Genomic DNA, 15,526 nt, shown 5'->3' with positions numbered 1-15,526 from the left:
TTTGGATTTGCCATCTCTTCCTCAGTTGGTGGGCGTATGATAGGAGGTAGATAGATGGAATCATCCTGAATCCATGCCTCCAGGAGCTCAATTACTTCTTTCATTGGAAATGGGAAGTCTGGATCAGTGTCTACGGTTTCTTGTTGTTGCGCGGGCGTTTTAGCTGGTGCTTTCTGTGGTTGAGCTGTCTGATGCGCTGGTGCTACACGTTTGGGATGTTGTTCCGCCGCTGGAGCTTTTCTCTTTCTTCCTTCACCTACTACACTTACAGAGAGTCCAGCATTGTATTTTTTTGTTGATGAGACATCCGCTTCCTCGAGTCTCACGTGCATCTTCGTTTCTGGCGGATCTGGTCCTCTCCAATAATGTCGGTGCTGTCATGGCCGAGCGCTTAGCGGCTTCATGAAGTTCAGAAAAAGTTTGGAAACACAAGTTCTCCAGTAGAGCGCAATAGATGGGTACCATGCCATTAATGCATGACTCTACCAACTGTTGTTCAGTCATGTTCGGATCGTGACAATCCAGTGATTGAATCTTGAATCTATTGACGTAATCATTTGGATGCTCATTGTTTCGTTGGAACATTCTCCCCAAGTCTGAAAAGGTTATTTGCTCGGATACCAAGAAATACTTCTTGTAGAAAGCAGTTACCATCTCACACCAGTTGGATATGTTTTTCGGTGCGATGTTGTTGTACCAGGTGTATGCTCTCCCAGTAAGTGACTTTAAAAACTCTTTCAGGCGGAGGACATGATTGTATTCGTGTTCTCCTAATGACTCCAGAAAACGAGATATGTGTTCACGAGCATTACCAGTTCCGTCATAAAGGGAAAATTGGGGAGAAGAGTATCCTCTCGGGAGAGGGACTCTTTGCACATCAGGAGGATACGGAGGTTGGTGTTGGTGCATGTCCACCGGGTTTTCCTTCCCTCGATTTTGGAGGAGACGCTCCATGTACTCACGTGTGACGAAGTTGGACGGCTGATTCCTTTCCCTTGAGCGCTCAGGAGCAACACAAACTTCTTCATCTATGAAGGCACGCCCTGTTGAAGCGTTTGTTCCAGGAGGGTTGAAAGTAATCCTAATTAGATCCATGGGTTGACGCGACTCTTGTGGTAGTTGCTCCGTTAGCGTCTTGAGGAAAGTGAGTACCTCCTCCTGAGTTGTAGCCATGTCTGTCTGAGCCTTAGCAAGAACATCTTATCTTTCCATCAAATCGATAATGTTGATAGGGGGTCGGCCTCCTCTGGCTCCTCCTGATGGGGGAGTGGTAGTAGCTCTAGTAACAACCGGGGGCGTTACGCCGAAGAAATATTAGGGGTGGAGACAACGGATCTGGCTCTGGTGATTGGAGGTGTCACGCCTAAGGGGATGTTTCCTACGCCGCTGGTGTTGGTGGTTGAGGACGTAGGACCACGAGATGCGTTGTTCGTGCTGGTAGGCGGTACATTGGTGTCACCGGAAGGAATGTTAACACCAGGGGTGTTGTCAGCGCCAGTAACATCGGTATTTGTCGCTGATCCATACCTAAGATCCACCATATTGAATTTGAGAAAATTGAAATGAATTGAAAATTGATCTTGCAACCGAGAGATTAATCTCTCACTATGGTCACCAGTTGTTTTGGGGTAAAAACTGATTCTGTTGTTTTTGGTAAATTTGGGTTTGTTGATGAGAAATGAACTCAAACCCTAAACAAATGCACTGCACGGGAGTACTTTTAGATTCGAGAGATCAAACTGTAAGAATCTGGCCTAAACAAAGAAATGGTCGTTCTATATTCAATTCGGTCACAAGGTGAAGGAGAAGGGTTGATCTTAGAGAGGGAAACGAATAAGGTGTTTGAGATCAGAATGTTGAACTGTGAAGGTGTGGATTTTTTATGACTTGTATCAGAAAATGGTTTCTGGATACTTGTGTTGATAACACTTGGTGTTTTGAAATAGGTTGAAAACATATTAATATAAGTCATTGAGCGCACTCTGATCTCATAGGAAGTGGAGGAAGTTAAGCAGTGGAGAAGTAGAGTCGTGCGGAAGGTGGTGATCATCGTGCTTCTATTATGAGGGAAGACTAGTCACACTTTCACCCACTACTCTCATTATTGTTAACCGTCCGTCCTTCCTGACACTTTCTCGTAATGGGTGTGTTGCACACCACACGTTGTAAACCGCCAGACCAATACCCCAGTGTGTATCCCCTAGTTTGTGACATGTTTGATGTCTCGAATAAATGGGTCAAGTCATGAGACTCGCCGCTAAAATCAGCACATAGTGCTTTTAGGTTAAATAATAAGTTATTTGTGAAATCAATATTTTCATATTATCGCTTATAGTCGATGTTTATAAAGCATCGCTTTCAAACAAGCAACTGAAAAATAATCGATGTGCTAGATGCATCGTTGTTTTTGAGCTCGATTGAATCGGTCACGAATTGAGTGTCTTAAAACAGTAGCACGATCGGCCACCTTTGGGTGATCGTTTGAGGGCCTTATGGGCGAGCTATCACTTGGTCGATCACTTCCTGTGGAGGAGTGATGACCGGTGGTCATAATGCTACCTTGTTGGTTTTCTGAAAATAAATCTACACTATCCAACTAGGCTAGTAAAGTTGGATGAACGAGATGATTTGCGGCAGTTTTTTATTGCCAGTAATGTAATTTTAGGGTTTTGGGGCCGTGCAACCAACCCTATTTTAGCTGATCGATTGAAAGCACTGAGCGCTGATTTGAGCAGGCCGATCGGCCCTATGCAAAGGCGGGGTGCCAGTGAGCATGCTGACCTATTTTGCTCCGCCTAGAATTGAATCTAAGCCACTTACATTGGCTGGAAAAGATGGACGATCGTGATCGATTTGCGACAGTACCTTGTTGTTGCAAACGCAACTTATGGTTACTAAAGCAGCTCACCCTACTTTGGGTGAACGATTATATACTCTCTTGGCTTGCCATGAGGAAGTCGATCAACCACAGATGTAGTTGGGTCGCTGATGAACACGCCAACGCTTCTTTGATTGTTCTAGATACGATCTAAGCCGTCCAACTAGGCCGGCTAAGTTGGACGGATGCGATGGGTTTTGAGACCTCTTTTGACGGTCTTAGCTTGTTTGAGCTATTTTTAGACAACGCGATCACCCATGTCTTGGTGAACGTTCAAGGAGATAGCCGACGAGCTAAAGGAATTTCGACCGGTAGGGATGCTAGTGGGTCCGCCGGTGTTTATCATGATGATCTCCTAGTTCTGTTAGGATTAGGCTAGGCCTATTAGATTGTGTGGCCAAATCATGTGGCCGTGATCGTTTCTTAAGACTGATATGGACAGTCTAGATTTCCTTTAAGGAATTTGAACGCGTTCGATCGCACTAACTTTTAACTAAAATGTATGTTACCACGCTAATCTCTTTGTCAGAGGGTGGCGTAGCCTACGCGAGTGTTTTCATGCAGATTTCAATATTGACACTTTGGGAGATTCGTGCTACTTTGCTGCGAGTGAACATTAATCGTCATGTCATGCCAACATTGAAAGTTCAGTTGGGGAACATAGCATAGGAAAATACTAAGCGGGCCATGCATTAGTAAATAATGCGATACATTAAAATTTACAGAATATCTGGGATTGTTGCTTCATGCACCATTCTGGATAAATTTCAATAAATATGTTGAATTTCTCAATACATATGTAAGTGAAAAGGTTTATGCACTTATCACTTCCAAATGGATTTTGTTCCTTTGTAGGAAGACAACGTATTAAAATACAGGGTTTCACGATTTTATCCCGAAACCGAAAACCACCATCAACAAATGGTTAAGAAATAAACCTCGTATTGTATTCTTTAACACTATGTCTAACTAGAGTATAATCATTCATGCTTCGCGGTTATGATTTTAATATGCATGACTTGAAAGAGACGTTAGGGAAGTTCAAGTCAAATATCATTAACCTCAAGTGGAAGGATGATATTATCGTTGTAGCTCCTTACATCTTCACTTTTTCAAGTCTTCACGTAATACTTATAATGTCTCATATCCTAATACTTTCAAGCTAACCTATACGAAGTTGACTCTATTACATAATCAAACGAATCTTTAAATGAGTTTTGGCTCACTAAAATATGACAACCAAACTTTACATACCAACGCTTGGTGGGTTCAACCGAGCTATGCTCTAACAATCTCCCCCTTTGTCAATTTTAGTGACAAAAATCTCACATCATATGGATAAAAAAATTACAAGAATTCATTACACATACGCTTGATTCCCGAATTCAACAACACAATAACCTGTATACATCCAATCCATAAATGTCGTTGTTGACATTATAATAACAAAGCTAATACTCCCTCTAAAGGTAATATAGGTAGATTTTTTAAATCCACACGTCTTTTTTATTCCTTTGTAGTCCATATAACTACAAGTATCTTATGATATGCTACTCCCCCTTAGTTCATGCTTTATTCTTTCGTTAGATAAAATGTTTAAGCACCAATGTCCTTTCCCTTAGTGATACCAATCAATGTAAATCAATACCAGTATCACTTGTTTACTCCATATATTTCTCCCCCTTTTTGTCACAAAATGACAAAGGTACGAACAAATAAAGGACAAACCGAAAGGATCTTACAAATCTCACAAGACTTGCAAACTTATAGAGTTAAGCACGAGGTTCCACACACCATTTTTGATAACCAATATCAAAACCGAAACTACAAAGTAATTTTGTTTTGATATGTTACTAAGGAAACAATTGTCTGAAGCAATTTTCCCTAATACTTTAGCAAGCTAAAAATCGACTAAGCACTTTAGTTCCTTTGCTAAACCGATTGTACAAATACAATCGCTTGTTCGATAAGACCAAAATAAAGATAACTCTATTTTTCTCATCGAGTTCTAATTATCCATATACCTTAGACCTTTCATTTTTAAACATGACAAGTACTAGGTTAGTTAACTATAATTTATTGTTAAGGCATTCGATTAGACTTTAATAACCGAAACCTCCACTTTGATAAGTCTAACTAAGATCAGAATTAACTTAGTTTCTCTTATCCGGAATCGAATTGGACTACACAATTCATCCCGAAAACCTTTTCTTTTGTTAATCCATAAACAATTCATACAAACCAAAAAAATCAACTAGCATAATTATTCACCTCAACCGGAAGCAATTGAAACAACATAGACATTAAAGCACCGCAATTGCACCGAAATTTTGTAAGCCTCAACGATTGATACCAAACAATAAAGCAAGATAACAATAGTTTTTCTTAACCGGAAACAACTGAATCACACACACATCCATACACAAATAATGAAATAAAAAATCAATTATACCGAAATTTTGTTAAGCAAGAGCAATAAATATAAGCAATAAAATCAGGCTTTTCTTAAAAAGGAAAACGATTAACTAACAAAGTCGTTACCTCAAATTTCGCATCCTCTTCTCCAATATGTTTGCATCTTCTTTCCAGGAAGAATTGATGCCGAAATATTATTATGTTGTCATCCTTGTGCAAAACAAAAGAATAACAACAACCAACCTTTACTAGAGAAAGGTTGAAAACCGGTTTTTAACTATTGCAAGCAAAAGTTGAAAACCCCGAAACACATATGCTTTTATGCTAAACCAAACGATTCAACATATTGTGACTTTTTCACATATTGTTTCAATCAGAACCCCTCATAATCCTTTGATAAAGCCTACCAACATGGGCTAGAACTTAATCCTGCTAAACCAAAAGTCACCCAAACCATAAGGGTTCACAACATATGAGATCGAATATTAAGGTCATGAAACCGAAATCAAACATCCCATACACATACATAGCAATAAGATAAATCATTCAAGCAAAGGCTATGTAATCATAAACTATCACAAGAAAATTTATAAACTAATAATTTTACTCATAAATAATAGATAGTTTTATTCATAATAGACCTTACACAATTATTGAAAGAAATAAAAAACTGATGTCTATTTTTCTGAACAAGATTTTAAACCCATTCATACTTGTTATCTAATACAAGTGTCTTCTCAGGTCACTTGTAATCTCATCAAGTAGAGCCTGAAACTTCCACAAAACATTCTCAAGATGATTAAGAGTGTTGGTAAGGTGCACAAAATCATTTGACGAATTTTCATGTGCTGTTTTTATTAACTCTTTGTAGTAGAGTACTCGTTTCCATTCAGTATCAACTCTTTCATCAAGTAGGACTCTTCTTCCGATTAGGTCTAGTACACCATCTAGTAAACTGGATGCATGCACTTTTGAAGAGGATATGAGTTGAATTAAATGATAGCATGTGTTGTTGCATAACGCTAGCCTGTCTAATTCCAGGGAATCAAGATATTTTTCAATCTTATGAATACAGTATTCACTGACAATTCCTCCACAGGTTACTCCATTCACCATATAGAGAATTTGGTAGCACTTTCCCTTGAACATTCGAGCAAGTTTCTTGGAGAGAATCATCGTTGTAAGATTTCTCCTTAGATCTTCATTCGGTATCATCCTTGAAAGTATGCTTAAGAGAGCCTCCAGATAAATATTTTGAGAAATCACAAAGTTTACCTTGACCGGAAATATTATAAGGACTTGCAAAATAATCCAAGGATGATCCGGATAACCTTTTTCGGGGGTAAGGAGAATCCGCAGCTCCTGCATTGGCGGTCTTTACGCAAATTTGTCTTGGCCATGGGATGTGGGTGTCAGCGCTGCGTTTTTGGCTGCTGGTTTACAGAGGCGGCATTGTAATTTGGCCCGTGGAGTGGTGCTACGGATAGCTATGGAAAGGCGGATGGCGCTGTTGGATAGGACGCAGACTGTTGGCGTCGGCTTGGCTTGGCCTTGCGTCATCTTGGCTTGACTTGGGAACGTAAAATTGTGGCTCGACTTGGCTTAGTCGTGGCGCGGAGTTGGACTGTCTTGGAGTGATCCGCTATCGTTGGTTTGGCTTGGAATGAGCCGCTAGCATTAGCTTGGCTTGGAATGGAGTCGCTGGTGCTGCTAACTTGGCTTGGTTGTGGAATGGTGGAAACTGTCTTCGGTCCGACGAATGGTGGAAACTGTCTTCAGTCCGCGGAATGGTGGAAACTGGTTTCGGAACTTCGGATATCAAACGGTGGTGATGGCGCTGGAACTTCGGCTACCAAATGGTGGTGATGGCGCTGGAACTTTGTCTAAATCAGGGTTTGGCGTGCCGAAACCCTAATTAGCGCCCCTCACTAGAATCATTGTAGAATTCTCATACGAACTCGTATTTTGATGGTCCGACCCTCCATTCTGATCTAAAAAGAATTTCCTATCTCCCCATTTGGGAATATTTAGGTTTTGAGCTCGTTTAGGAGGTGAAAACAGTCCGCCAGTAAAACTCAAGAAGAATCCAGGAGGGATGTTGCGGGCCCGTGGAATGATGGCAACTGACTTCAGTTCCGTGGAAGGATGGAAACCGACTTCAGTTCCGTGGATGGATGGAAACCGGCTTCAGTTCCATGGAAGGATGACGACTGGCTTCAGTTCTGTGGAATGATGGAAACTGGCTTCAGTTCCGTGGGAGGATGGCAACTGGCTTCAGTTCCGTGGAAGGATGACGACTGGCTTCAGTTCCTTGGAAGGATGGAAACTGGCTTCGGAACTTCGGCTACCGAATGGTAGTGATGGCGCCTGGCAACTTTGTCTAAATCAGGGTTTGGCATGTCGAAACCGTAATTAGCGCCCTTACTAAAATCGTTGTAGGATTCTCGTACGAACTTGGATTTTGACGGTCCGCCCCTCCATTCTGATGGGAAAAGAATTTCCTATCTCCCTACGCGGAAATTTTTAGGTTTTGAGCTAGTTTAGGAGGCGAAAACAGTCCGCCAGTAAAACTCAGGAAGAATTCATGAGGGATGTTGCGGGCCCGTGGAAGCATAGTCGTGCCCAGTCATCTATTCCCGTTCATGAAGCAAGAAGGAAACTTTATCATGTGCAAACTCTAGAAACTCCATCCGCATGAGAAGAGGTATCGACCCTCTTCTGTTTTCGATTGCTCGTCCGGATCCGTGCTTTCGTCTGCAGTTTCTCTCCAGTGGATTCCCAAAATTTACCAAACTCGCTCGCATTCTTGGGATGGATGAAATATATGCTCGACAACGATCATGTCAGGGCTGATCTTGGAGATTGTTGTTGCATTGTCGGTCTATCCTCGACTTTAGGTTGTTCAGTGCCTGGACTTTGTGATCGCGATAATGATATGCTGTGGATGCTTGTATGGTCGAAATCTTCCGGATCCACTGGATGAGGTAGATGGGTTGGGAGACGTTCCGTTTCCGATGTACTGCTACCAAGTCTTCAAGGACTTTGTTCCAAGCTACATCCTTCGAACCATCTTCTGAATCTTGGACTATCATATGGAATGGGATGCGGTGAGCAGTCCACAGTTATAATTCTGTTGGATCCGATGGCATGGTCGAATATGTGAATGTATCTTTGTGGCGTGCTTTGGGAGTCTCCGATGCACATGTACGGCTTCATGTTGAGAAATTCCCGTGGCTCGTAAAAGTTCGACAGTGATGGTGTTGAAATCAGAAATAACCTGGTTGAGGGGAGTGAAAGCGTCCCATGCTGGTAGTCCCCATGTGTAGACTACTCTCATTGGATCGCCTTGAATCCATGCCCACGAGATTTCATACAAGCTGATTGTATTCTTCTGGATGTGACGCTGGGATGCTCAGAATATCATATGGCCGAAATATTCTGGATAGCGAAGAGGTAGAAATGAGAGAGTCATGTTGTTTATCGTGGCTCCCTCTGCTTCTTCAAGAAAATGTTTCAGTCGCATCTCTGGAGTTATCTCATGAATCTTTGATGGTCGTTGGGATGGACTACGATGAGCAGTCCCCAGTCGTATTTTTCTTTAGTTTATGAAGTTGTTTCCTCTGAGCAGGCTTGGGATCCACCGCGGCCTCGTAAAGTGTTGCGGGCGTTTTATAGGCAGAGAGGCGATGATATTCTTACGCTACACCCTTGAAGAGTAGATGACCTTGTCGTGGCTATGACTTTTTGGTTGACCGTGTCTTCTGAGCTTTGACAGCGGAGGGATTCCGTGTAAATCCTCAGTCCCCAAGTGTGGTTTACATGTTTCCATCTTGTAGGGTCGGTGGGTTGAACGTGATAAAGATATCACCATCGTGCGTTCGTACTTGTGATTTTGTTATTTCTTCCACATGAAAATATGGAGGAGTACGGGTTACCTTTGTAGTGATCGTTGTCGTGGTGAAGCTCTGGCTGGTATCAACAAACGGGTGGCAACAGTTCTTGGAAGCAGATGTAGTCAAAAAAGACTACATTGTCGTGGAAACAAAGTAGGTTGGATGGTATTGTATGAGCGTTCATGGAAGTAAAGGGATTCGTTGTATGCAATCATGATCTTTGACATGGGGAGTGTGGTGCCACAACCCTTGGCAGGGAGGAGCGGCGGACGCGGGCACGAACCTTGGCAGGAAGTAGGCGTTGAAGCGACTTCGATTCTTGTTGAAACTTATAGAGAGAAACGCTGAAGCTTCGTCTTCGGATCTTGGAGAAGCCTATGGAGAGAACGCTGAAGCGGAGCGGCTGCTGGAGAGAACGTTGAAGCGGAGCTGCTGGAGGACATTGAAGTGGAGCGGCTGCTGAAGCGAACGTTGAAGCGGAGCGACTGCTGAAACGGACGTTGAAGTGGAACCACTCTGGAGCGAACGTTGAAGCGGAGCGTCTGCGTCAATCAGCGTGCTGTCAAACTGGACACCATTCAAGCGAACGGTGGTTAGGAGTCCCCAGTTTCATCTATCAATCGTGCTTTCCAGGAGAGGTTGGGGTTTGGGAACAGCTTCTCTGGCTAGAAACAGCTGCTTTCCTGATGCAGTGCGGTTGAGGGCTGCAAATATGTCTTGACGTTGCGCCTTGGGGAAATATAGAATCCCACATAAATGTTTCATCATAGATTGCACGATTTGGTGGGCGAAGTCCCCGGAAATCATGCAGCCCTTGACAGGACGAGAAACTTTGTGAACTCAGGAGGGTTTCTGATTTCCTTTGCCTCGATTTTAGAGAAGTCGTTCCTGATCTTTACGTGTGATGAAATTGGATTGCTGATTCTCTTCTATTGGGTGTGCAAGAGCAACGCGAGCCTCTTCATCTATAAACGCATGTCCTGCTGAAGTGCCTGTGCCGGATGTTAAAAGTATTCCTTGTCAACTCCCTCTTGGGTTGAAGTGACTCTTATGGTGGCCACTCCCTCAGTGTCTTGAGGAAATAGGTATCTCTTTCTGAGTTATAGACACGTCTGTCTGAGCCTTACGAGAACCTTTTGTCTTTCCATTAAATCAACAGTGGTAAAAGGAGGTCGGCTTCTTATGCCTCCTCCAGTCTCTTGCCCTGATGGTGGAGTAGCAGCGACTCTGGTGACGGTTGGAGCTTTCATACTTGAAGAAACGTTGGGGTAGCGGAAGCGTCTCTGGTTCTCGTGATCGTAGGTGTATCGTGCAGAGATGGCGCGGTTTTGATCACGGAGTGCTGGAGCCATGGCGCTGTTTCGAAGGGTGAGGATGGTGCTGCTTTGGATGGTTGTGGAGCATAGAAGATGGCGATGGAAGGGTGCAAGCTGTTAGTGCTGGAAAGGATGCAAGTTGCTGGCGCTGGAAATATGCAAGCTCTTAGCGCTGGAAGGATGCAAGCTGCTGTCGCTGAAAAGATGCAAGTTGTTAGCGCTGGAAGGATGCAAGCTGCTGGCGCTGGAAAGATGCAAGTTGTTAGCGCTGGAAAGCATGCAAGCTGCTGGCGCTGGCTAGGAGTGTAGGGGACGCGGAGATAGCGCCGGATAGGATGCGGAGATGGTGTCGGCTGGAGCGTGGAGATGGCGCTGGCGGTCTCTTGGCGCTATCTTGGCCACGGCCTGTTGGCGCCATGGAGCGTTGCTAGCGGGCCCGATTGCCTCTTCTCATGTGTAACCAAAAATAGGAAACCTTCCTCCATTCGAGCTCCAAAAACATTGTGCCTAGAAAATGCGTTACCCATCTTCTTTATCCCGTATCATCAGTTTTATTACCTCGTCTTGGAGCTAGTAGCAACACAACGAGCATACTCCAGGTATGTATTCCAGCGTTCCTCCTTTAGATTGTTCTTCCATCTTGGTGCAAACCCTAGCCATAGGCATGTCCGCCATAGTTTTATGGGTGACGATGTCCTGACCGCGATAAGTCCCCAGTCACTCCTCGTCGTGTGATAACTGAGACATTGATTCCCGAGTGGATTGTTTCCTTCTGCCATCTTGAGATCGGAATTGAAAGATGAAACTGGAAATTGGAAATCGATATTGCAACCGAGAGATTGATCTCTCACTGTGGTCGCCAATTGTTTGAGGCTGAAAACAATTTCTGCTGATTTTAGTAATTTCGAGTGTGTGGGTGAGAAACGAGTCTAAACCCTAAACAATATACTGCAAGGGAGTACTTTGATTCGAGAGATCAATCTGTACAAATCCGTTTTAAACCAAGAAATGACCGTTCCAGACTTGCTTCGGTCACAAAGCGAAGGACAAGGGTTGGTCTAGGGAGGGAAGCGAAGAGAGTGTTGAGACCAGAATAGTTGATTCGGGAAGAGTAGTTGTTTGACGACTTGTATCAGAAAGTGAAATGCTAGCAAATTGGAAAGCTAACAAGTGATTTTTGAGTGTTGTATTCTCCTGACCAAAACTTGTTCTTTGGTGGAAATAGGTGAGACATATTTATACAAGTCGTAACAAAACGTACCCTTGGTCTCATAAGAAGTGGAAACGGTTTGAGTATTGGAGGAGAATGGTAACGGGTAACGCCTGGAATTGATGTTTCCAGAATGAAGAATACGTTTCACCATTATTTCTTTCCATTACTAACCGCCTCACTTTTATGACACTTTCTTATAACGGGCGTATTGCACGCCGCACGCTGTAAACCGCCAGACCAATACCCTGATGAGCATCCCCCAGTTTGTGACATGTTTTGATGTCTCAAGTGTTTTTGTGTAGCATGTTGTTATTGTTTGGAAAGTTAAGCTTGGGAGGATTGCCGGCTCGGTGGTGACCTTCGACGGTCGAGATTTTTCATCTCAAGAGAAAGGGCAGCCATCGATTATGGATACCTTCCGTTGGCGGCTAGCGGCATGGCTGCATAGCCAACATAGACTTGGTGTGGACAAATTAGGGTTTGGCACCGTGACCAAAAGTTGACATCATGCGGATTGGAAAGGAGATGCTGGCATGGTGCGGCTTGGATGGAGTCATTAGCATGATGCGGTTTGGAGCCGTTGGTGTGATGCGGCTTGGATGGAGCCGTCGGAATGGTACGGATTGGAGCCGTTGGCATGATGCGGCTTGGGCGGAGCCGTTAACAGTGTCTTTGGCCAAGTGGCGAGGCATGGTTGACACACCTCCGGCACAGTGGCACGGCTAGCATGGTTAGCATATCATTGGCGCGTTTTAGGCGCGACCAAATTAGGGTTTTGGCATAAACCGTGGAATTTGGCATTGGGCCAGAAGTTTCTACACGTTTGGCGGCTGTACGGCTGAGATTTGTATCTCATAAGGAAGGGTGGTCGTTGATTGTTGAAACCCTCCGTTTCGGCAGCCAGTGGCATGGCCGTCCTGGCTTTGACATTGTTTAGGCGCGGTCAAAATAGGGTTTGGCATAAACCGTGGAATTTTGGCCTTGGGACCGAAGTTGCCACGCGTTTGGTGGCGAACTTGTACGGCTGAGATTTGCATCTCAGAAGGAAGGGTAGTCGTTGATTGTTGCAACCTTCCATTTTGGCAGCCAGTGGCATGGCCGACCTGGCTTTGGCATTGTTTAGGCGCGACCAAAATAGGGTTTGTGGAATTTTGGCCTTGGGCCAGAAGTTGCCACGAGTTTGGTGGCGAACTTGCATGGCTGAGATTTGCATAATAGAAGGAAGGGTAGCCGTTGATTGTTGCAACCTTCCGTTTTGGCAGCCAGCGGCATGGAGGCATGGCCGGTATGGTTTTGGCGTGGCTGACATGGCTGGTAGAGCTGGAATGTCATTGGCACGGTGGTGCGGCTGGCATGCCTTTGGCGCGGAGACGTGGCTAGCATGGCATGCCATTGGCACGGTGGCGCGGCTGGCATGGTTGGCATGCCTTTGGCGCGGCGGTATGGCAGGCATGGTCGGCATGCCATTGGCACGGTGGTGCGGCTGGCATGGTGCGGCATGCCTTTGGCGCGGTGGTGCGGCTGTCATGGTGCGGCATGCCTTTGGCGCGGTGGTTGATGAGTGCCAAATATTGTATATATTTATCCCTTTTTGTTGGCATTTAACTCATCTTTTGTGCATTAATTCTACATTTTATCCCATATTCTGCATTTTCATTGTTTTCAAGAATAAATATTTTTCTTACTTGCGGAGCAGAAAAGAGCTGAAGAGTAGTGAAAAGCCGGAAGAAATTACGCAAGGAAGCCGCAAAGAATGGTGCGCACAAGACCAAAAAGCTAGGAATGGGCTCAAGAAGGAAGAATTGTTCTTAAAGAAGATATGGGTCTGGCATACCCAAGGCCCAAAACCCTTACCCAAACCCATTTTTTATATCCATACCCGCCTCCATTCTCAGCCGTTAGATTGGATCCATCTCATCATCCAATGGTCGCTTCTTCATCGTGCATCAAAATCTGAAGTCCCTGCAAAACACCATAGTGCCTTCAGATTAGATCACATTTAGATCCTACGGTCGCTTCTTTGCCTGCGCATCAAATCTCGATACTTCCGCTTAACACTTCAACACCTAACCCCATCTAGAGCCGTTAACTTCATTGTATCAAGACATCTGACGGTCGCTACCAGCCTCTTCAGGCGGAGCCGTCCGATTCACCTACCAGCTTCGATTCCAGTGGCTCAGCTTCGCCAACATCTAACTTTGATGCGCCCGCTCAACACCCTAAAAACGGATACCCTATACCCTAAACTGTCGACCCATTCTTCTTCTCTTTCATTTCCTTCTTCTTCTTCTCTTTCTCTCCACCTCCTCTCTGCAACACCCATTCCGCCACCATACCTCTGCCACAACCACCAAAAGCCATCATGGCTCTCACCAATCGAAACCCATCATCATCCTACCCTTCTACCTACCTATTTCACCATTCTCTCTTCCTTTTCAGAAACCCTAGAGGAGAGATTAGTGAAATATGTCGAGCTAGAAAGAGAAATTGAAGGCATGGGAAGGAGCAGAGAAGGGAGAAGAAGCATGGGTTGAAGACGGACTCGTCTTATCACAGTTGGTGAGTAAAAAAATCAAAACCCTAATTTTACTGTTAATTTGGGGATTTTTGGGATTGAGCTTGCATGTACAAATTGAAGGCATGGGTTGCATCAGGAGAAGAATAAGAGGCATGGGTCAACGTATGAGGGCTTTTATCAGTAGGTTAGGTGAGTCAATTTCACTTTTTGGTGAAACCCTAATTCTCTGATATTTTGGGGATTTTTAGGTTTTTGCTTGCTTGTATAAATAGAAGGTGTTGGGTGTGAAATTGGCTCATGCTGGGTTAGCAGCCAGTGTCCAGAACTGTTATGTTCTGTTAATGTTTTTTTGAGTCTCTTCAATTTGTGTTGTTTCATGCACTGTTCCTGTTTAATCATGTATGTGTTCTGTTCAATTTGTTGTTCATGTTAAGCTGCTGTTAATGTGATGTTTGTGATGTTTGTTCCTTCATTGTTCATCTGTTGTTCATTATTTATGTTTTCCTGTTCTCTAATGTTCTTGTTATGTATGTTCTAAACCTCAAATGCTAGGACTAGATGAAACCATGAATCAATAAGATAGTCTTCATCATGTGCAGCTCATGTTCAGTGTTGCTAAGCCCTTAGACTAGTTGTGCTTTAATCAGACAATTAGCACTTTGGTAATTTTCTTAGCTGTGAGTAGAATATCTCTTAGGTTAACGGTGGATTCAACATCCTAGTGTTCTTTCATCACTCTTGTTTACTGTTTTGTGTGAATGTTAGGCTAAATCCTGTGAAGCATTGGATTGATTGAGCAGTGGGGAGAAACTAGTGCTCACTAGTGACTGTGAGCAAGCTGGTTCTCTTCCCACTCGAGTAGTATGCCTAGGCTCACCTTCACCATTTCACCTTCACCATCTCCCCTGCCCTTGGCTTAGGCCTTGGTTCCATTGTTCTCTGCTTGTAGTTTCATTGTACTGTCACATTTACTTCACTATTACCTTGTGTTTATTGTTTTCATCCATTGCCTCATTATTTCACTACTATCTTCATCACTTTCACAATCTTTTGTCACTGCTTTGTTTAGTGCATTGTTGTTTAGTTCTTTGCTGTTTAGTCATTGTCTTGTTTAATTTTCTTCATTGTCTTTGCCTTAGGCTAACTGCCTTTGTATTATTGCCTCACTGCCTTCTTCCTCTATCTTTGCTGTTTTGGCCTAGAGCCATTGTTGCTCACTGTTACCTGTCTCTCCTGGTCACTTCTTTTCTTCTTGACCAAAAACTCTCTAAGACCACTGTCCATTGTTTGTAC

The sequence above is a fragment of the Papaver somniferum genome, chromosome 4 (genome assembly GCF_003573695.1).
Source record: "Papaver somniferum cultivar HN1 chromosome 4, ASM357369v1, whole genome shotgun sequence".
NCBI classification, from domain to species: domain Eukaryota; kingdom Viridiplantae; phylum Streptophyta; class Magnoliopsida; order Ranunculales; family Papaveraceae; genus Papaver; species Papaver somniferum.
The sequence above is the reverse complement of the archived record's forward strand: the minus strand, read 5'-3'. Positions refer to the sequence as shown.